The sequence below is a fragment of the Physeter macrocephalus genome, chromosome 6, assembly GCF_002837175.3.
Source record: "Physeter macrocephalus isolate SW-GA chromosome 6, ASM283717v5, whole genome shotgun sequence".
In the NCBI taxonomy this organism is placed as follows: domain Eukaryota; kingdom Metazoa; phylum Chordata; class Mammalia; order Artiodactyla; family Physeteridae; genus Physeter; species Physeter macrocephalus.
The window spans coordinates 77,328,299-77,337,453 of NC_041219.1; the positions used below are offsets into that span (position 1 = coordinate 77,328,299).

Here is a 9,155-nt window from a genome sequence, read left to right on the forward strand (position 1 = left end):
TAGGTCTGCTGGGTTTTTACCTTGCTCCTTCATCTGCTGTGTGTTTTTCTGTCTTTTCATTTTGCTTATCTTACTGTGTTTGGGGTCTCCTTTTTGCAGGCTGCATGTTCGTAGTTCCCATTGTTTTTGGTGTCTGTCCCCAGGGGCTAAGGTTGGTTCATTGGGTTGAGTAGGTTTCCTGCTTGAGGGTCTAGTGCCTGTGTTCTGGTGGATGAGGCTGGATCTTGTCTTTCTGGTGGGCAGGTCCACGTCTGGTGGTGTGTTTTGGAGTGTCTGTGGCCTTATGATTTTAGGCAGCCTCTCTGCTAATGGATGGGGCTGTGTTCCTGTCTTGCTAGTTGTTGGGAATAGGGTCTCCAGCACTGTAGCTTGCTGGTCGTTGAGTGAAGCTGAGTGTTTGTGTTGAGATGGAGATCTCTGGGAGATTTTTGCCATTTGATATTACGTGGAGCTGGGAGGTCTCTTGTGGACCAGTGTCCTGAAGTTGGTTCTCCCACCTCAGAGACACAGCCCTGATGCCTGGCTGGAGCACCAAGAGCCTTTAATCCACATGCCTCAGAATAAAAGGGAGAAAAAATAGAAAGGTAAGAAAGAAAGGAAGGAAGGAAGAAATGAAGGGAGAAAGGAAGAAAGGAAGGAAGGAAGAAAGGAAGGAAGGAAGAAAGGAAGGAAGAAAGGAAGGAAGAAAGGAAGGAAGAAAGAAGATAAAGCAGGATAAAATAAAGTTATTAAAATAAAAAATAATTATTAAGAAGAAAAATTTTAAAAAGTAAAAAAAAAAAGGGACGGTCCGAACCCTAGGACAAATGATTAAAGCAAAGCTATACAGACAAAATCTCACACAGAAGCACATACATACATACTCACATAAAGAGAAAAAGGGGAAAAAAATAATATATCTTGCTCCCAAAATCCACCTCCTCATCTTGGGATGATTCGCTGTCTGTTCAGGTTTTCCACAGATGCAGGGCACTTCAAGTTGATTGTGGAGCTTTAATCCGCTGCTTCTGAGGCTGCTGGGAGAGACCTCTCCCTCTCCTCTTTGTTCGCACATCTTCTGGGGTTCAGCTTTGTACTTGGCTCTGCTTCTGCTCGTAGGTTGCCCAAGGGCGTCTGCTCTTCGCTCAGACAGGACGGGGTTAAAGGAGCAGCTGTTTAGGGGGCTCTGGCTCCCTCAGGCCGGGGGGAGGGAGGGGTACGGATGCGGGGTGAACCTGCGGCGGCAGAGGGCGGTGTGACGTTGCACCAGCCTGAGGCGCGCCGTGTGTTCTCCCGGGGAAGTTGTCCCTGGATCCCGGGACCCTGGCAGTGGCGGGCTGCACGGGCTCCCGGGAGGGGCGGTGTGGAGAGTGACCTGTGCTCGCACACAGGCCTCTTGGTGGCGGCAGCAGCAGCCTTAGCGTCTCATGCCTGTCTCTGGGGTCCGCGCTGATAGCTGCGGCTCGCGCCCGTCTCTGGAGCTCCTCTAAGCGGCGCGCTTAATCCCCTCTCCTTGCGCCCCAGGAAGCAAAGCGGGAAGAAAAAGTCTCTTGCCTCTTCGGCAGCTCCAGACCTTTTCCCGGACTCCCTCCCGGCCAGCCGTGGCGCACTAACCCCTTCAGGCTGTGTTCACGCCGCCAACCCCAGTCCTCTCCCTGGGATCCGACCGAAGCCCGAGCCTCAGCTCCCAGCCCCCGCCCGCCCGGGCTGGTGAGCAGAGAAGCCTCTCGGGCTGGTGAGTGCTGGTCGGCACAGATTCTTTGTGCGGGAATCTCTCCGCTTTGCCCTCCGCACCCTGTTGCTGCGCTCTCCTCCGTGGCTCTGAAGCTTCCCCCTCTGCCACCCGCATCTGAGGTCTTCTGCCAGCGTTCAGTGGGTGTTCTGTAGGAGCAGTTCCACGTGTAGATGTATTTCTGATGTATTTGTGGGGAGGAAGGTGATCTCCGCGTCTTACTCTTCCGCCATCTGCAAAAGTTGTTTATAGCTTACCATGAATCTCTGAATAGTCTTCAATTAAACAGATCCAAACATTTGCAAAAAGATTAAATAAGAAAGTTTGGTTTCAGAGTTGTGTCCTTACACATAAATAACAGCTGCTCACATTACTTATTATAGAAATAATGGTAGAACACCACATTTATAATGATCATTGCAACTATTTGTAATAAAATATTATCAAAATGTGTGTTAATTAGCTTGACTGTGGTGATCAATTCACAATGTATATGTATATCAAAACATCAAGTTATTGCACCTTAATTATATAAATTTTTATTTGTCAATTATACAAAGAGGTGGCAGGCAAGAGAAATTTGGGGCTTGTCCCACTGAGGGTCAATGAGCTGGGATCATGGGAAGGCAAGGATGACAACCCAGGACTGCCCAGACTGGTGATGCTGGCTCCCCAAGGGCCTGCTTTTGTGGTAATTCGGCTTGAGGAGTAGGTGTAACCATGTCTTTCAGAGATCTCTCCTGTATCCTGTTTGATTTGGCCTCAGGCAAATGAGCACAGAAAGAAAGCTCTGGTGTTTGTCACCTGCCAAAACCACAGAGACACATTTTCTACCAAGGAGAAGCCACACATCCTTTGCCCTAAGCTCGTTTTCCTCATTCCCAGACCCTTGAACCCTTTCCAGTTGCACTCTCTGACCTGTATTTTCTTTACAACCTTCAACCCTCCTCCTCCCTTGCCCAGAGCCCTGGGCAGCTTCCCCTTGTGTGACTAGAAGGCCAAACCAGGCACATTGTTATTAACAAGAAAGCCCCTGGTCATTAGGCCTGTTAGAAGTCCACAAACCACAGAGCGAGAGCAGTTGATACTTTGTAGTCACATGTTATATTCAAATAAGAACTTTATTTAGTAGCCTATTTTCATTTAAAAAATTTAAGCATATGCGTTTTTGCCTGTACATTATTAATGAAAAGAATGGCTGAGGCATATTCCAAGTTTAAGCACATACTGCAATTTTCTTCCTCTATTAAATCCATAAAGCAGTCATTTGATGCGTAGACTTTGAAGTATTTAATACCAATAATTATAAGGCCTTAACTTTTAAAAAAAAAATATTTTCATTTAAAAAATTTAAGCATATGCGTTTTTGCCTGTACATTATTAATGAAAAGAATGGCTGAGGCATATTCCAAGTTTAAGCACATACTGCAATTTTCTTCCTCTATTAAATCCATAAAGCAGTCATTTGATGCGTAGACTTTGAAGTATTTAATACCAATAATTATAAGGCCTTAACTTTTAATTTTTTTTTTTTTTTTTTTTTTTTTGTAATTGATTTATTTTCCTGCCTTGTCAGTTGAAGAATTTTATCTGGAGAAAGAAACTTGGTTTTTTGATTTGTTTGTTTGTTTGAAGTTCCTACATCTTTAATCTCCTTGACGTGAAGATGATAGAGCGCTACTGAGGGGCCACAAGCTGGGATGAGTCATTACATTCCGATCACCTCGCTGCCTGGGCTTGTGATCCTTGGAGAGTGTTCAGCAGCCCGGCACTCTGTCAATCCCAGAGAGGGAAGCAGAGGCGGGAGCCAGTTATCACATTGACCCAGGCTCGTGCCTGGCGTGCATCTGACTGCAAAGCGTCAACGGTGCCTGAAAGCTGTGAGCCAGAGGGCCTCCCCTTGGCTTGTATGAGAATGCCTTTCCTCTCTTTCCTCTCAACCAATGGGAGTAATTGAATTGCCTGTCTTGTTTTTTAGAGAGTGACCTATAAACCCCTCTTGCTTCCTATTTTTTCCTTGTATTCACCTTGCCTCTGCATCCTAACTTCTCTCTCTGCTTTGCCTTGCTGACAGCAGAAGGATACGACAGCTGACTGCGGATGTGCTCTCTCTCTCATTTGGTCCCGTCCAGAGCTATTTAAATGTCCCCGTCGAAGTCTTGTCTCCTCTGGTCTCTCCAGCCCACTGTTACCTGCACCTCTTTCTCTCCATTCACCTGTCGCTATGGAACCAGGCCTTTCTGCAAGGGGATAATTGTCTCTTTTGTTCTCTGAGTAATCCTTCTTGACCTTCTTCATAATAAACTAGCAGAAGTTCTATGGAAAGAATAATGCTGCTGATACATAGCTTAGAAGGCCCACAACACCTAATTTCAAATTCTGTGCTTTTCAAACCATTTAACACCCAGCAACTCTGCATACATGGAAGCATTCATTCATTCAGTATGTACCCTGTGTGTTTGCTGCTCTGCTGGGCATTAGGAATAAAGCCAAACACAAGACAGATGATTCCTGCCCTCAGAGAGCTTCTAGTCATATGGGGAATGCAGATACCACCCAGTATGTACCGTAAAACTGATTACAGTTGTGACAAATGCTACAAAGGGAAAGTTCAGAATGCCACGTACATAACCGGGAGCCTGGCCAATAACAGTTAGTGTTTCTTGAGTACTGAACATCTACCACCCAACCTTTCCAACAACCCCACAAGATAAGGACTTGTTACGAATTTCATTTCACAGAGGAAGAAACTGAGGCTCAAAGAATAAGCAGCCCAAAGTGAAACAGCGAATGAGGGGCGTAGCCAGCGTTTGGACCCAAGTTTGTGTGACTCTAGAGATGATGTCACTAACCTGTGTCCACCACTGCCGCCCATGGAAGGTACACAGGACAAGAGTCGGGACACCTCCCGGCGCATCGGCTGTCAAGGCCTGGGCTCCCATTTGTACAATGAAAGAGTTAATGCTAATCAGGTCCCTCCCTGTGAATCCGGAGAGGCTCTCTGACTGCTTCGACCAACAGAACACCTTTGACAGAGGAGAGGTTTTACTATGTTCCTTTTCACATCCAGATGTTAAGAGACTGGCAGCTTGCACTTCCCGCGTCCTGGAATGCTCTTTCTGAGAGAAGCCAACCACCAGGTGAGAAGTCCCACCACCCTAAGAGTGCCATGCTGTGAGGAAGTTCAAGCTACCTGTGTGAAAAGGCTGTGCCGAGAGAGAGAAACCCAGCCTGCTTCTGTTAGAGCCGTCAGAGCCCAGCCACCAAGAAAGAGCAAAGAAATTTTTGGCCATTCCAGGCCCACCAGATTCAACCAGAAGAAAATTTGAGGAAACAAGTCAACTGCCAGAACCAAGGCCCCAAGCGTATATTGTACATACAACTATTCAAGCCACTCGAGCCAAAGTTCCAGTCACCATGGGACAGATACAAGCCATTCCCATGGCGCCCTGCCTGAATTCCTGCTGAGCGTGGCAGGCCTAAGAAAGTATTTGGTATTTTATTGCCCTAGATATGGGGGTGATTTGTTACACAGCAGACCCTTTGAGAATCTAATGTAAGCAACAGATCTTCTTCCTACGATGACGCACATATACACACGCAATTTTACACCCTATCTTAAGATCCACTTCCCCCAAGTTTATCAGCCGATTCTAGGCAAAGTGCCTGAGCCATAAAACTGAAGGCCTCAGAAACTGTCTAGCGACTAGGCACTTTGCCTAGAATCGGCAGATTCTAAATCAAATTCAGGCTGCAAGGGCAGAGAGGGATTTCTTTACCAGACATCTTCTTTCAGGAGGGCCATATTTTATGGAAGTGCATTTTCTTTTCTTTTAAAAAAATTATGATATAATGCCTAACATAAAGTACAAAGAAAAACAATGAACATCTGTGTTTCCACCACCTAGCTCTATCAAGTTCTATTTTTAGACACTGTAATATATCCACCTCATTTTTCTAAAACTTTTAGAAACATTTTAAATCTCTTGTACCACTTGTATCCTCCCTCCCTGGAAGTAACCATGATCCTGAATTTGCTGTTTATCATTCCTATGCATATTTTATTACTATTACTTTATAAGTTTATAACTATAATGAACAAATGGCATCATTTGATTTATTTTCAAACTTTGAGTAAAGGTTATATAGGGGAGAAAAATTTTCCACCCAAAAAGCTGTCTCTTTGACATGAAGATTAATTTAGACTGATTACTTTTAAGAAACAGAAGACTCGGGAAGTTTTTCTTGTTACCTCTCCCTTAGCCGTCTAAAAGAATATGGATAAAGTGCCTGTTAACAGAATACAGCTGTCTCCAGAGAACACACGCTAGGTGTGTATGGGAAACTCAGCAGGGCCTGGAGATCAGAGTCCATTCTGTGTCCCATTGTCTCTGCGCGGCCCAGCAAACATTTGCTTTTCTATCCCCGTGTGACTTGGCTTCTTCCCCTTTGAAGTCCCAAACCACTACCCCTAGCATCCTCTTTTCTCTTTAGCTGAAGATGGTATTTAAGGTGAGGGCTTTGGCTATTTTGGCAAGTTACTCTGTTCTCCCGAGTCTCTCACAGGTATACATGTTATTAAACTTTTGTGTGATCTTCTTCTGTTTATCTACCTCATGTCCATTTAGTTCTCAGACCAACTGATAGGGATAGACTAGGACAGTTGCACAGCTAGTTTTGGAAATCCCACTAGGGAATTATAGATAGACAGGAAACTTTGGGAGACCATTGTAAGTTAATAGTCACTCAGGAAAGTAATCAGAATACTGTGACACAAAACAGGCCTGCTTAACAATGAAACCATGCAATAAAAGCACAAGATCTGCCCCAGGCCATTAAGTGAAAAAATGAGGCCTGCATCCTGCTAGTCAAGGTCAGTAAGATAATGATCCTTCGGAAGTTCACCTCTGCATGGACTGAGAACAGAAATATAGGGGAAAGGTGACATTCCAAAGTAGAAGACCCTCATTATAGCGAAACTTGAGATGACTTAACATATTTTAACATATTTTAGTATACGTTATCACCCTTCTACTGATTTGAATAGCTCCATGACAGTCCGAGTTTGACCACAAAGGGTCAAAAACGTCCCCACCTGACACAAAGGAGAAGCTAATGATGTAAGCTTGACGCCTACTCAAAGAGGAAGAAGGTGGTCTTCTCCTCTTCCCCACTTTTCCTTTAATTATAAAAACATAGCCCGCTTAGTTCTCAGGGCAGAGCTCTCTTGCCTGCCCTCTTGTGTCCTTCAGAGGCATCCTATACTAATAAATCCACTCTTTACCTATCACTCTTTCCCTCACTGAATTCTTTCTGTGCCAAGACCTAAAGAGCTTGAGCTTCATTAAGTCCTGAGAAGAGCTGTGCAGTTTCACAACTAGAAGAAACTAGAAGGGTAGAGGAAAACTTCTTCCTCCCTTACAGTTATCACTGTGTTTATCATTGTGTTAACGTCCCTGTTGTCCTACTGAACATTAGGTTTTTGAAGGTCACCCATTTAGATACACATAGTCAAAGTTCATCAATATTAACTGCTGTGTAATGGTCCAGCTTCACAATTTGTCTATCCATTTTCCTATGATTACTTGTGGAATTTCCTCAGTTTTCCTATTACAAACTATGGTACAATAGTGCCTAGTGTCAATGGCATATAGATGAGAGTATCTGTTGGGTATGCCCCTAGAAGTGGAGTTTCTGAAATATGTGGAAAACCCCTGCCCACTGTTCCATATCCAGAGAAATTGCTCTTCAGAATGGATGGGGCAATTCACATGCACATCAGCAGTAAGGCCCCTCTCTTCACATCCTCACCAAAATTCAACTGCATCAGAGTTTTTAACTTTTGTTAATCTGATGGCTATGAAGTTGATTCTCAGATTGGCTCAAGAAGGAAATGTATTCATAGTTACTTCAGTGTGTGACTCTGCTGTAAACAATACTTACATGGTCATAATAATTTAATACTAAATACCGATTTAACCAAAAATTGTAAGAGAATCTAAAGTATGAGAAGAAGTGTGTGTGTGTGTTTATGAGTGGTGGTGGTGGTTAGATTTTCACACAATGAATCTTAAAAATTTTCTTGTAATTACCTTGCACAAAATCTTGTAAATCAAGTTACTTACACAGGGCTGGGTTTAGAGAACAGTTTCATGTTTGCCACTAGAGTGAAACTGCAAATATTTAAAATTCAGGGGATTTAAGGGGGCATATAAATGTTTTGACCAGCACTGTTAGAATGGAAAACCAAACTCATTTTTTAAATTTTATTTTTTATACAATTTTAAAAGTTTACTTTCCATTTACAGTTAGTGAAGTGAGGTTTTCAGGTGACAAAACAAAAAATCTGTGGTCAAATTATGTATTATTAATAAATAACAATGTTCTCTTCAGATCAAAATTGTTCACCCCTTTCCCATTTCAAACACCTTTCCTTATTGACTGGATTCAGATGAGTAGCTCCTGACTTCACTGAGTTGCTCTATGTCGAAACTGAAATTACTGAACGAACAAGGTGTGAAATTAAATAATGAGTCAACACAGAAAATGTAGCTACCAGTTACAGTGATGTTTGTGGAATCATGTTTGATTAACAGATTAATGTCTCCTGATAAAAGTTTAAGCCTAATTAGTAAGTGAATGTTTTTAACTCAGAACACAAACAATGTGCTTCAGACACCTTATGCACAATCTAACTTCAGATTTCTTGAAGGTTTTATTTTTCCAACTTCTCTTTGTGACACTTCTAGTTTCTTTCACTTTCTTCATTCAATCTAATATGAATTTTCCCTTTAAACATGTGCTAGGAGATGTGCTCATGGGAGGTAGAATTATTCTGGTCTTTAGGTGTAGACCTGATGTTGACTACTTAGAGACCACTGTCCCTGAGCTTGGCGAAGCAGGACGGTGGTGGTGGGTGCTGACAGAGCAGCAACTTTGTCACAGCATTTGGTAACTGGCGTAAACCAAACCAACCAACAAAATTATTGTACCATCATTTATTACTTGTGTATTTGAACTATGTAATTAGGTGCATACATATTTAAAACAATTATGTCCTCCTGCAAATTAACCATTCATCATTATGGAATGCCCCCTTTTACCAACAGTAATATTTCCTTCTTTTTAAATTTTATTTTATTTTTTATTTTTTTAACATCCTTATTGGAGTATAACTGCTTTACAATGGTGTGTTAGTTTCTGCTTTATAACAAAGTGAATCAGCTATACATATACATATATCCCCATATCTTGTGTCTCCCTCCCTCCCTCCCTCCCTCCCTATCCCACCCCTCTAGGTGGTCACAGAGCACGGAGCTGATCTCCCTATGCTATGCGTCTGCTTCCCACCAGCTATCTATTTTACATTTGGTAGTGTATATATGTCCATGCCACTCTCTCACTTCGTCCCAGCTTACCCTTCCTCCTCCCCATGTCCTCAAGT

At 43.1% G+C, this 9,155-nt stretch overlaps 2 long non-coding RNA genes across 3 annotated transcripts in view; one reads left to right on the plus strand and one right to left on the minus strand.

Moving 5' to 3' along the window:
* The window catches only part of LOC114486480 (uncharacterized), a 37,886-nt gene that overhangs the window by 25,118 nt on the left and 3,613 nt on the right, over positions 1 to 9,155 (plus strand). The window lies entirely within an intron of this gene.
* LOC114486479 (uncharacterized) overlaps positions 1 to 9,155 on the minus strand; it is a 63,130-nt gene that overhangs the window by 10,200 nt on the left and 43,775 nt on the right. Inside the window, exon 5 of one of the 2 annotated variants that reach the window (XR_008617675.1) lies at positions 1,893 to 1,944. The exons of the other annotated variant lie outside the window; for it this stretch is intronic. This is a non-coding gene — a long non-coding RNA (uncharacterized lncRNA). Of the gene's footprint in view, positions 1 to 1,892; positions 1,945 to 9,155 lie in introns of those variants that run through there. 2 annotated transcript variants of the gene reach the window in all.